Below are 14,512 nucleotides of genomic sequence, written 5' to 3'. Positions count from 1 at the left end.
AAATTGAAATCAACAATCCCCCAATTGTCCACAACATGTGTGTGGCTTGTGAGTGCACAGAAATGCAGACGTGTTTGTTGTGTGGGAGTGTGTGTGTGTGTGTGTGTGTGTGAGCGACGCTATGTGTCTGCCAGTAACACATTTCCCTGTGTGATTTGTGACCCCACTAGGGAGTGAAGGACTGTGGAGGTGTTTGTGTATGGTGTACGAATGTGACTACCTATCGCACTGTGTGTCTGTGTGTGTTTCGGAGTGTGCGTGTGTTTGCAGTTGCCCACCTGTGTGTGCTTGTGAGTGTGTTGACACTTCTGTGCCTGTGCGTTTGTGTGTGTGGGTGTGTGTTTTTGTGTTAGTATGTATGTGTTAGCATGTGTGGGTGTATGTGTGTGTTAGTATGTGTGTGTGTGTGTGGGTGTGTTTTTGTGTTAGTATGTATGTGTTAGCATGTGTGGGTGTGTATTTGTGTGTTAGTATGTGTGTGTGTGTGTGTGTGTGTGCTTGCCTGTGTGTGTATAAGAGAAGGGGTGCACAGACAATGGAAAGCCCCGGGCAGCTGAATACTAGAAATGACCTTGAACCTCCGCATTCTCCATTCCCATGGCTGCATGGACGGTGAGTGTATGTGTGAGTGTGTGTGTGTGAGAGAGAGAGAGGGAGGGAGGGAGGGAGGGAGGAAGGGAGGGAGGGAGGGAGGGAGGGAGGGAGGGAGGGAGGGAGGGAGGGAGAGAGAGAGCGAGCGAGAGAGAGAGAGAGAGAGAGAGAGAATATATATATCACAACACACAACAAATGTCCAGTCCCAACGTTCCAATACCGATCGATCACAGAATCACCCGCACGGACAGACATCCAGCAGGTGGAAGGAGAAGGGGATTAACCGGCGCATCGTCCCACGGGAGCGAGTGCACCCCACACGCGGGCTGCGGGGAGGAGCCTGGCGGCCGGCGACCGGCTGTTTGTTCAGCCGAGGTCTGGGAGAGAGGAAGGTTTGCTCTCCCCTCGCCTCCAGCTGGGCTTACAGGCTACGTCGGAGCAGGAACACGGGTGTGGAAAGACACACACACGCGCACGCACACTCGACGGGGAGCACACGCAACACGGACAAATGCATGGATGAGTACACATGCACGCACAGACGGGATGAAGGGGTGTGTGTGTGTGTGTGGGGTTAAGAAGCACAGCAGGAGGCTGGTGGATGGAGGAGTAGGGTCCCCAGCAGGAGCTGGTAAAGGCCATGTCAGTGGCCGTCGCGCGGACACAAATGTCACCGGCGCGGGCAGCTACCTGCGGACCTATCAGCGGCACGCCGAGACCGACCAAGATAGCCGACAGCCAATCCGAGCCGGCGACGCACCGACGGATATCTCCAGAGCCAAGAAGAGGTAATCAACTCTGGGATACAGTACAGTTATACAACAACACCACGGTTCGTGCTTATTCAGTCAGATCATCCTGAGCTTGAAATGCCATCCACATCATCTCCCAGACGGCCCACACCCGGACGCGTCGTGGACCCAGTTCAAAAGTGGCACAGGACAGCTACATGTGGAGGCCTGCTTCCCTGACTGCCTTTAAGGGGGGGGAGATTCTTCCAGGGCTGCAGTCGGTGGCCTACATTCAGCCGGCTGATCCCTCCCTCGGAGTCTCCAGTCACACATAATGATGAGAAGCAGGCAGCCCCGGACCCCGGCCTCACTCCCTCTGCCCCGCTCACTAAAGATGAAATATTTAACGTGTTCAACTTTCCAGTCTTGACACTGGGGGGAAGAAAATCCACTTCTCGTAGCCCGTCCCAGTGACACACACACACACACACACTCTGACAGAAAGAGAGAGAGAGATATCGGCGTTCTTAGACGAATACAAATATATACTGTATATATAAGACTTGTTATCATGGAATTCATTGTCAGGGTCATGTTTGTGTCCATGACTTGTTCAAGTCAGACAACAGCAGCCAGGACACTGGAGGCTCTGGGAGAAATGTCATTGGAGGAGGAGGAGAGCCAACAAGGTTGCATGTATGTGGCTAACATGTAGAGCTGTTAGCGTGTGCTTGATAGACAATAGTACATGGAATGTACAGAGCTCTGTGTCCCACCCAGACAGACCAACAAGGACAGTGTGTGTTTATTCCAGCAAAGGGACAGTGAATGGACCAAAAACACCCAAATGAAGCAATATCAACAGACACAAACACACACGCATTCAAACATGCGCTCACACACACACACAAACACACACGCACACACACACACACACACGCACACACAGACAACCACATGCACAGACAACCACACACACACACACACACAGAGCTGCAGATTGCAGATGGGCATATCAAAGCCCCCTCTCCAGGCGTGGCCCATCTCTCCCACGTCAGTGTAGAGTCCAGCTCTACAGGCTATTAACACCATTTCCCCCTCTCTCTTTTTGTTCATTTCCTCTTTGTTTCCGCTCGACTCCGGAAACGCACTCAGATCACAGGCTCGTCTGTGCCGGCGAACGCTGGGGCGCTCCTCTCTCCGTTCAGCATCCGGGCCGATCTTCCAGACAGCTGTGATTTGTGCCTGTGCAAAAGGTGGAAATGCCCCTCGCCTCTCCGGCTACAGATTGCTACCATTACGGAGGCGCATTTCTATAGTGGAAGAAAAAAAAAGGAGAGAGAGGAAAGAAAAGGGTAAAAAAAAAGAAACGGGTGGAGAAAAGGGATTTCTACCAACGCTGTATGAATTGCTGATGGGACCTGAGTGACAATTGGGTATGCAATTGTCATTGTCATCCTGTGTCGTTGTCCCATGTTTATCCCCATCTCCTGACAGCTATAGGTTTTCGAGGGAGCGCTGGTACGAGCCACCAATCATCGCAGCGTACACACACACGTACACACACACACACGCTCGCGCACACACACACGCTCGCGCACACACACACGCAGGCACACCCGCGTCCGTAAACGGCTGAGCGCACGCTCGCGTACACACGCACATGCTTAAATGCAGACCCGGGGGAAACACGCGAGCATTGACACATGTACGCACGCACACACACACACATCCATACACGCGGCCACGCACTATGTCGTCAGTACACGCATACACACTCACACACACGCTTTCTGTTCAACGTCCAGAACAACACTATTCTCTGGGCCGGAAGCTGACTAAGATTCCCGCGACAGAACAGAGGTGGAGACGCAACGACCACATTCGGGTTTTCACACCGTGGAGTGAAATCAAATCTTTTGTTGCCGTTGGCCGTCCGCGGTGGGAAAATGTCAAAGCGGGGAGCGTTGGTGGGAAGGCGCTGAATGAACCGGTGCCCAGTGAGGAGGATGGTGTGCCAAGCCGGTAGCTGCCGGTTAATTGATTGCCTCTGCTAACAAGAGCGTAATGTATTCTTTTGTGCTCATCACTCGGTCATGTTCATTAAGCCAGGAAGCAGCGTGATCTTTCTTTTTTCGTTGTTGTCCCCTACCCTTTCTCCCCAACTACACACCCCCCCCTTCTCTCTGCCTCCTTTCTGTCTACGAATGGTGGTAGTGCATGTGCGTGTGTGTGTGAGGGGGGGGGGGTGTTGATGAGGAGATGGTATGACAGGCAAGGCATCCTCTGCCGCCTGAAATGCCATAGCCAAGATAAGGACGGGAGGAATAGAGGAGAGAAAATCTAAGAAAAGGGGAGGGGGGGGGGGGGGAGAGATGAGTGGAATCAGAGGAAAGTGGCAGGGTGGGAGGAGGAGAGGAAAGCAGGAGGAAGAGTTCGGAGGACAGCGAGATGACGAATGAAAGGATGGAGGGATAAGAGAAGGAGAGGAGAGAGATAAGCAGGAAAGAAAGACACAGAGAAAGGAAGTAGAAAGAAAAGAAAGAAAGAAAGAAAGTAAGAAAGAAAAGAAAGGAGGATGCCAGGGAAGATTTCAATAGGGATTCCCCCCCCCTCCCCCCCTCCTGTCCTTTTAATCCATAAGGTTCCCACTTGCTTTCGCTTCCTCTCCACCCAAACCCTTCACCCCCCCCCCCCCCCTCCACCACCCCCGACACACACACACCCCTCCGTCCCTCCAACCCGTCCTCGCCTCCCCTGGTTAATGAGAGCTGGCGGGACAATGGTGCCATTGTTGCCGGTGTTTGGGAACCCCGCGCTGAGAACAATCGCTGTTTACCAAAGCAGTGGCACAGCCCAGACCGGCTCCTTCGTTAGCGCTGGGGAGCCCTGCCTAAAGAACCTGCTACGCAAACCCCGCCACAATGATCCAGTGAGCCAGCCACTAGGACCCCCCCTCCCCTCTCCATCTCTCTCCCTCCCTCTGTCTCTATCTCTCTGTCCCGCTCCCCCCCCCCCTCTCCCCCATCTCATCTCACTTCAGCTCCCATCACTCCATCTCCTGATCTATCTTTCGCTCCCCTTGTTTCCAATCCCTGTTTCCTGATGCAAACGGCACTTCCCCTCTGATCTGAATATGCCTCATCATCAGAGACGCAAGGCAGCTGCCGATATCCACGCGGGGCGACGACAGAGATGGAGAGGGCGAGGAAGAGAGTGAAGGAGGGACCGCGCGTGGACGAGAAACGAGGAAAACACGCTGTATATATAGAAAGAAAATAGCTTGCTTACAGGAAACCGTTCCCCTTCCAGAATAACCTCGCTGATCTAGGACAGAGCACAGTCTTTTAGGACAGAGTGCCGAGAGAGAAACTGGAGGCTGTGGGCTTCCAAATCCGCCACCGAATCCAGAGGGGCTTTTTCCATAGCGCCCTCAAATCATAATCAAATAGGCATGAAGGAGGTGTAATGCAGCCTGCGCTTCCGAGGAGACACACTGAATGAGTGCGTTCAGTTGCCTTCGCCCCGCCGCACGCCTTCAGCGCCGCTGAAACCGCGCTACCTGCGAACGCCGCGCAAAGCGGCATCGTCAATATGCGTAATTAGGTGGGACTGTTGTCGTTTTCTTTCGGGGGGGGTTATTGGTCGCAACATTTGTGGGGCAAGAGGAAGGCATCAGTGGGAACGTGCCTGACAAACACATAAAGGCGTTAGAAAGGTATGTCGCGATACAAAAATATGCATTCATACGCTCACGGATACCTTCATGACACGCACAATGGTGCGCACACACACACACACACACTCACACACAGTCACCAACACCAAAACGAATGAAATACCGAGGTAAAACATTCGACACAGATTCAAAAAATGTTCACAAATGTAATTTTGTTTTTGTCAGTGTGCAAGTGTGCTGTGATTCTAACAGGTCCTGGCGAATGGGACAGTCGAAGACAATTGTCAGAAGTGTCCAATTATTGAATGCAAAAAGGGACTGAAAAACAACATAAACCTCAAGGGTTGTCAGGAACAGTCAAAACCCAGACGTTGCCCAAGCAACACCATTGTCAAGAGACATTCATGCCGAGTGTATTTGGACAAGTTTTAATTATCGGTAAGCACCACTGACATTGCAAATCCCATCTGTTCAGAGTAGAAGTTGCTCTTGTGGTATTACTGTAAAAAAACTCAATTTTTGGTAATACTGAAGGAAAAATACACAAACATTCACATGCACACACACCCACACACACATAGTAGTGTATAGATAGCGCTGACTGATATAATGATGGTAGCCCATTAGTTAACGGGCAGTGCCCATGATAAGGGTCATAGCCCCATAGTTACCACCTAGAGAGCGTGCTGATTGACTATACCACACACGATTCAGTTGTTATAAACTGCAGAATGGGTTCACATGCCTTGTTAAATAAATGGGTGTAGATCATGCTGACTGTATTCAGAATAACTGGATAATAATATATAGGCTGTATATTGTATATGCAGCAAAAATAGAAATAACTAAAACCATTAAGCTTCAACAAAGACAAATCTGCATGCACACACAATTCATGATGTATTTGAAGAAAGGATATTCTTTGAAAAATATGCACCCTTTATTCGCTGTGATTGTGCTGCATGCAAATGTAGCCCATATCCCCTCCTCTCCCTTTTTCCATGCAAGTACACACACACACACACACATGCACACACACACACACCTCTACCTCACCACTCCAGCGCTTCAGAGATGGCCAATTTACAGACGCTAGCATACTGTACTCACCCTCGCTCGCCTCTCCACCTCTCCTCCCATGCCCCCTTCCCCCAATCACACACACACACTCTCACACACACACACAGTCCCACCCTCACACACACACACGATGCTACCACACACACCAAAGGGGACAACACGTCCCTCACAGCACCCAGGAAATTAACTTGACAGTTGATGCAGACAAAGGAAATATCATCGGTATATATATATATATATATATTTATTTATTTCATAGTATGAGGAAAATACAATAAAATGTACTATTGCAGAGATAGTATACATCCACCTGCCCCCACCCAACCCCTTTAAGCCCAGCTACGCATTCATGGGGATTTCAGCAATCTGCAATGCAGACGCCACTGGGTGCCAACAAAAAATAAGCTTCATCTTTGCCCATCCTTCTCAGAGGACACAGGCTGTCCCCTTCCTGACTCCATTTTGTACGAATTCGATCTATTTCCATATTCCGCTACCCCCCCCCTTCCCCTGTTTGTATCTTTCTATTGGGTAGGGAGGTTGGAAAAAGATAATAGGCATTGGCAGAAGACTTGGTGGTGCCTGTGCTTCCAATCAAAATTAAGCCCCACCCCTCCCCTCGACTGTGTTAAAAATTGAAATGAGAGTCGAGGCACGATTTTCCTACGTAGAGATTCACCCCGCTGGATTTGTTGGTGTGTGTGTGTGTGCGTTGTGCATAAGGTCGTATGCAACTGCATGCAGAGCCTCCATTTTGTGAACGCAGCTCGTCCCTCTCGTCAAGATACCTAAACATGCAATCTGAACACACACTAGTTATCGGATGGAGAAACAAGCTCTCGTTTTAGCATTTGTGCAATTATTCTGCGACGTTACACAACATGGACTGTTGGCTATATCACAAATTGCTGTGTAGCATTACGTCATTTGCATACAAACATTTAAGTGAATCTCAGATTTGCTTTGGTGTGAGAGGCACGTGATGTGGACTGATCTATGGTCTTGCATATACCTGATAGGATTAACGCTTCTACCGAAGTCTTTTAGTAATCTTGGCACAGCGCCCATGCAAGAATGCAAGATGAACAAGACCAAGCCACAATTAATACATCATTATGAAGTGATGTCTTCTATACACACGCACATGCACACACACACACACACGCAACGGCCCAGTCAGTAACTCAGTAGCCCGGCCATTAGACATGCAGGAATGTTAACATCATTATGCATTATTGTAAGTGTCTGTCTACACCCCCCCCCCCCTCCCCCCCCCAACCCCCCCTTTTTTAACCCACCATATTGTGTCTGAGGGTTAGTCCAGACATGTGTCTATGGTGTGTGTCTGTGTCTGGGTGTGTGTCTGGGAGAAGGCATTATTCTGATGCTGTTACATATGCCAGTGAACACAAATCACTGGTCATTGTTTAATTTGGGCACCCATAGACATTTGGACTCACACTCTCTCTCTCATGCAAACACATGGATATTTTTCACACCCCTTGGCAACAAAAGAAGTATTTTATAGGTTTAATAGAAAGTCCTCCCCTCAATTTTTTTCAGTTTAACCTAACAGTTGATTAACGTTTCCTTTAAAAAATGATACATCCAAACTTGGCAACAGATATTAATAATATCTGATTTGTTAGGTCTGAAGGTACGTTTAATACTGAAGCATGTATATATCTTTGATATTGAACTTCAAGCTCATTTCATTTACAAAAAAAAACAAAATGAGAAATGTTTAAATATGTTCTGCTATACTTTGAAATACAATGTCTAAACAAAAGACACAAAATATCCTATTTGAAGGGATCAGAATAACTGGATCTTCACGCAGTGAGGGGCATTTGCTTGTGTCCTCAACCACTTCTTGTGTTCTCAGTTCTCAATATGCATGATGTCGCCATTTCAAATGGAGATGCCGTGAATTAATCAGTGGTGTTTTTGAAAGGGACCAGAAATATGAGCGGTAGGCAGGTAGGTTGGGGGGGGGGGGGGGGGGGGGGCGGTAGGGTTGTCAATTCCTAATCCCCCCCCGCATAGGCTTAATGAACGTGCTCAGGAAAATGTCACATTTTTGATAAGGTTGAAGTGCCAGCTCGCTTTTAGCGGGAGGGTGTTAGGTGGGGGGGGGGCTTCATTAGGCCTGCCTCGTGTAATATGTATTCTGCATTTCTCTGATGCGTTTACAGCCAAGTCCTTGCATCAGCCACTCCCCCCCCCCCCCCCCCCATCCTGCCCGCCCCATCCTGGCCTCCATTTTAACGCCGGAGCCTATTGCCTTCAGCCTCTCGCCCGTTCGAAGATGAAGATGCAGATTGAACATTGGATTTCAATGAACATGCATGCAACGTACGCCGTCGAAAAGAGGGGGGGGGGGAATAACAAGTCAAGAGCGAGGAGCGAGGGATGGAAGGGTTAGGATGGAGACAGATTGTTTGGGCGATGGGTCAGCATTGGCAGGTCCACCAGAACTCTGTATGCAGGGCTAACCCAAAAAGAGGATCTGCTCATACCAAATCCAGAGAAGGGATTTGCAAAGAGGGAAAAATGTCCTCTTTTTTTTTTGTTCATCAACCATATTTGTCGAAAAGAAAAAAGCAATATCTTAAATCTCATAAGGTAGAGGAGGACTGCCCGGCTGAGGGTGTATACCAAGTCCTTGAAACCCCCTCTCTGCCTCTGCAAACTCCCCTCCCGCTACCTTTCCTCGCTGCCAGCGATTTGCATTCATTTGCATGATTTTATGATGCGCATATCCTTTGTTCTCACTGTAAAACGACGATGCACAAGAAGCCCTCCCCACACAGTGCTATTGCACATTCCACTGATGGCTACTTGGATATTAAATGAAATAACGTGCTTTTTTATTTTGTATTCATTATAAATGGATACTATCGATTCAGACAAATTCCCCACCTTGTTTCACAGCTGGTAATTCCACACTTTGAAATGAAGAGGGGCAAAAATAAGGATAGATCTTAGTTTCATGGAATTTTTGGAAACATCTATGGGCAGGACATAATAAGCTATTGCTAAGAGGCATTGGCACTGCGATACACAGTAGTGTGTGTGTGTGTGTGTGTGTGTGTGTGTGTGTGTGTGTGTGTGTGTGTGTGTGTGTGTGTGTGTGTGGAGGGAGGAGGGGAGGGATCGCACCCAGGCATGAAATGTAGAATTCCAAGACGAATAGGAAATACGAATATTAGAGATGGAAAATAAATCATTTAAATAAAATAGCAGCTCTCAAATATAAATACATTTCAGAAATGACCTACTTTTTCCTAGTTAATGCTTTAACCTTGCATGTGTACTCCCCATGCAAAATATGTTGTTTATTGCACATTTATTAAATGATAACAAAGATGGCACATATCACACAAATAATGGGGCCACCTTGACCCACACTATGCAACCTAGACTCATTTAGATAGTCAGGTATGGATTATTTAGAAAAATTGCTTTCTACGGTGGCACTTTGTCCTGCGTTAGCGCTTCGTTTGTGTGCCCAACACAAAACACACACTCCGACATGCAAATGCACACACACACATGCCGTGCGACACTTTAATCATGCAAGTGCATGCGGGAGACTTCATTAGAGGCTGAGAGTCCGGGTGCTAATGACTGAGGCCAGCTTTCGAAAACACAACCGCAGACAGGAACATATGAATGCCTGTGCTCACTCCTACTATCCAATGGCGCTCTCACAAAGCATGGTCACCAAGGCGTTCGAGCCACATTAGTCCGAGCTATTCATGAAGGTAGGAACCCAAATAGGCCGTCTGAAGAAACAAATGACAGAAAGTCGTGGTTTTGGTGTTGTTTCCAAGGAGAAGCTTTCCTCAGAGTGTCACGGTACATCTTCATCTCCAAGATGGAAATAGTGCTGGCTTCCTGTTTTGGGTTTTGACCCTGTGACCCTGCCATGCTCTCACACAGACCATGGTTGACGGGAGGTTACACATCACTGTGACTCGTAAAAGGCATAGCGTGCAAACTACTTTCCATTGCAGTCCGTCTAAATAATGCAATATTGGTTATAGTGGTCTGATGACCCTGGAGTTTGACTTTGGGCTGGCATAAAGAACGTTTTTATTCTTCCGTATTTTGCAATGTTTTTTACAGACATTTACAAAGGTAAAGAATTTGGATTTTAAATCACGATATATGTTCACAACGTATTATCAACACACTAAAATCCAAGGTTAAGCACATCTCCGTGACAACAAAGGGACTTTTCTTTTCACCCAAACCAACACCGACAAAAGGCCATACCTGACAAAAACTGACAACCTACAAACTGGGTCCACAACCCTGGGTACTACTTAAATGGTCTCCCTGGGAATGAGCAGTCCATCGTAATATTACAGAACCAATTCCAAAATACACACATGTGCAATGTTGTCAGGAGGCTAATAGTTGCTCATGCAAGCAGTGCTAAAGGATAGTGCTGTCAGAAAGCTGCAACTAAAGTGTTATGAAGGAACAATTGACCTATCAAATTAAGAACAAAATGTTTGCACTGTCCCCTTAAGGTCTGGAAGTTTAAATGGTGGGGTAGTGACTCTGCCATTGACTCTCCTGCACGGCAACTCAACCTGACTTCCCTAATTGGCCCTTCAGTGCTCTCCACCAATGCCGGGTGAGTAAAGGGAGTAATTACGGGACGTACGCTACCACACACTCAGGGCCCATGGGCACTGACACATTCTGCTCTCCTTCAACTTCTTATTTCTACAATGTCACCCGAGAAAATGGCCTTTTCCTCTAAAAACCAGAACCAATAAAACAAATTTGTAGTTTGCCGGAAAATATTTTTGAGGTCAGTAAGGATTTTGTATCCTTTATCTATCTTGTTGACGATGAACTGGTATTTCTAGCTGATAATGTATATTTCAATGTTTCAAACGGTAATTTAGAACATTCTGCTGACTGAATTGTATGGACAGATTCTGATTGTTGTGCACAGAGAGCACATTACAGCAAATTAACATTCCGTCAATCTGTAGAGTTGTGTCGGTTGGAGTAAGGAAGGGATCAAAGGTGAAATCATTAATAAACAGAACATGTTCGCAAAGTTCCGAAACCTGCTAAACCATCAAATCAACCGTAAATCATTTAAATGGGTGGTTCTCTACATGATGAACCATCTCCCGCATCGCCGGGGCAGAGCTTAATTGATCAATCGAGACATATTGCATGGAACGGGCAATTTCATGATGAGCCTGTGATTGAACGTTCCGTAGCTTATCAAGAGCGATGAGGGGTTCTCACTGCGTCGTGGCTACTCTCTACGTTCCGTTTCCTTGTGAGGTGCCGATGAGCACAAATGTGGAGAGTAACCTTGGCTCCCCCCCCCGTGCCCCCTGTCGTTGGTACGGCCCAGAGGGCAGAGGGATGGGTCATGGGATCTGATATCGCCTGTGGGCACATCCCCCCCCCCGCGTCTCTCAAACCAGTGCTTCTGTTTACCGTGTCCTCTGAACCACTGCTAACATCTCTGGGTTTACTCAACGTACAGGCCAGCTTTGCTGCAGGCACAGGCACACACAAACACACACATACACTCAAAAACACACAAGCACACGTGTGCCCTACACGTACACATGGACGTGGGCCGCACACACACAGAGAAACACACACCGAAACACACACAAAACACACACAAACACGGACCAGTCAGTTGGGCATTTGATTCTTTGTGTATTATAAGCCCTTTGGCTTGCCAAGCTCAGCTCACCTCATGTTGGCGCAGCGCAGAGCACAATCCCAGACATCTCAATCTGGTCTTCTTCTTGCAATGGTTCCAGCCCAACCATATTTTCTCTCACCCTGCAACACAAGGGAACACACGCAGACAACAGAGTGTCAATGTAACGCTTTTCCAGTCCAGTAACCTTTACATGTCAAATAGTGTTTCCAGAGTAAATCACAATTAGCATGTTCGTCCTCTGAGAACAGGGGCCATGCGTGGTTATGTGCCAGGTTGAAACCGTGCTAGTATTTACCACAGCTAGGTTTACCCTGCAGTTGTAAAATTGGTAATAACTTTAAGCAAATGTCTGCTCAATTTTTACATCGGCACAAATGTCAGTGGAAACTCATAGGGATATTACTCCATTAGCACAATATAAAACTGTTCCCAACTCCTTTAAAAGGTACAGTAGGAAAGGCACACATACAATTCCCAATTGACTGCAATGGTATTGCTATTGGCTGTGAGCTTTTCTTACATAAAACTGCAATGGTTAGCTAACCCTGAATGCTAACATGTCTTGATTATTCCACAGAGTGCTATGAAGGCAGTTAGCATACCGATGCTTTCTGAATGGTCTTGTTGTTGACCCCTGCTACCTTTGACCCCCAAACCCCCTCTGGAGGACAGGGGATAGGGGAGGAGGAGCAAACCTAGAGGAAAATACCCTTAAAGGTCAAAGTTTACCCTAGCATCTCATCAAGAACAATTAATTTACTGATTTCCCTCTAACCATCAGGGAAAGCATAAACACAAAGTATTAACAAGATAAATTAGTATTCCTATAACCTCAAAACTCTTGCCTTGTTATCAAATGGTGTGATTTGTGTTTCTAGTAGAAAGGGTATTGATGATAAGATATTTTCCAGCAGTATATCTAAATGTTTTCTCTCATTGGTAGAGAAGGGTCTGAACCTTTCGTGAGTGTTGTTGTTATCTAGGGCATTGTTCCTGTGTCTAAGATGTGTTCTGCTGTGTGCTCCGTAACCGTGTGGTTCCTCTGACAAACATCAACACCTGACTGACAGCTGCCAGCTCCTATCAGGTCTCTTTGTCAGACCAGGAATGTCTATCTCGCAAACACACACATAATTTCAGAGGAAAAAAGTAGTCGGCCAAATGACAGATATTCACAAGAGAAGCTTTCATTGAGTAAATCCTTTTTATTGATAGAAAGATCTTCAACAGTCCCACGGTAACACAATTTCTTTTTAATGTCAGTATATAAACACACCAATTTCGAAGTTGCACAGTGCATGGCCAGGCTGGTTATAGGACACACACAATCAATGCAAGGTTCACTGGTTTCTTTCTGGAATTCACAACCTGGTTGTAAGCCTCTGTTTCTGTTTCCATGTTGTGGTTTTGTGGCCGTGCACTCAGTGTGTCCCTGACCCCACGGCAGGATTTAAGCTAACTGTGTGCCATCCAATCCCCCATACACCCACCCACCCTGCCCCCTCATCCCCCCCATGCCCCCCCCACTTCCACACCCGGCTCCCTTTGCGGCTTGTGAGGCTTGTCTCATCGCATCTCTCTTCTGCCCACCCCCCCCCCCTCCACCGCCCCCCCCCCCCCCCTCCCCACACACACTGCCAACCCTACCCCCTTGTCTCCCTCCCCCTCCTTCTCCAACCACTAGGCTGCTGCTTCTGGCACACATGCAGGAAAGAGCCCGACCGACGAGGTCTCGGGTGCTGGAAATCTGCCATTGCTGGCACAAAGCAAGAGAAAGAGAGGCATGATGGGGAGAAGCATACACACACACACACAGAGAGAGAGAGTTTGAAGGAGAGCCCATATATGAAGAGACTCAAATAAATCACACGTCTGAAAGTCTGAAATATGAAATCAATTCCCTGAATGTACTCAACGGCAAATGAACCCAACACATTTTGGGTTGTCAGATTAAAAAAGCAATGCCTCGGAACCTGGGTGAAGTTAGCAAATTACAAAACGCCAGAAAAAAAAGAAAAAATAAAATCACCCAAACCCACTTCATGTCCTCCTAAGCTGGCAACCCATCGCGCTGCGTTCTTGTCCATAGTCTGACTACGGTGTACCACCCTTCTCCTGGGCGCTGACGATCTCATCTCCCCCCGGTAACAATCCATTAGCCCACGCCCGAGTCAAACACACTGCCATTTAATTATGCTCACTTCTCTGCCAGCTCACAGGGCCGTACCACTCATCAGAGGAATAGGGGCACACGTGTATACACACACACACATAACACGGAGATCAGATGCCGCACAATCAATTACCCAGTCGCTTAGATATTTCAATACCCCGGTGAACATTCCTTGCATCCGAGCATCTTTTCACGTGTCAACGAGCAAGGCTGTCCTTCTGTGCTGCACCGTTCTGAACGGAAAGTCTTGGTCAACGTGAAAACACAGAGGCAAAAAACTGCGGCAAGAGAATGATACCTGAGTTGTCTTTGGTGTGGGTTAGCTCTGTGTGTGTGGGTGTGTGTGTGTGTGTTTGTATGTGGTTGTGAGGACGGTAATACGTCCCCTCCTCAACTGTGCCGCGGAGCACATCAGGATGAAAGGAAATGCAAACGCTGTGCAAATGTTTCGCTGAGTAGTGTCTATGCGTGGGTGTGTGTGCGTGTGTGTGGGTGCGTATGCGTGGGTGTGTGTGCGTGTGTGTGGGTGTGTGTGT

At 47.7% G+C, this 14,512-nt stretch overlaps 1 long non-coding RNA gene across 3 annotated transcripts in view; it reads right to left on the bottom strand.

Annotated features, from left to right (window-relative positions):
* The window catches only part of LOC134015099 (uncharacterized), a 36,520-nt gene that overhangs the window by 6,604 nt on the left and 15,404 nt on the right, over positions 1-14,512 (bottom strand). For all 3 annotated transcript variants that reach the window (XR_009929062.1, XR_009929063.1, XR_009929061.1), the window contains exon 2: positions 11,831-11,922. This is a non-coding gene — a long non-coding RNA (uncharacterized LOC134015099). The remainder of the gene's footprint in view (positions 1-11,830; positions 11,923-14,512) is intronic.

The sequence above is a fragment of the Osmerus eperlanus genome, chromosome 28 (genome assembly GCF_963692335.1).
Source record: "Osmerus eperlanus chromosome 28, fOsmEpe2.1, whole genome shotgun sequence".
NCBI lineage: Eukaryota > Metazoa > Chordata > Actinopteri > Osmeriformes > Osmeridae > Osmerus > Osmerus eperlanus.
The sequence above is the reverse complement of the archived record's forward strand: the minus strand, read 5'-3'. Positions and strand labels throughout refer to the sequence as shown.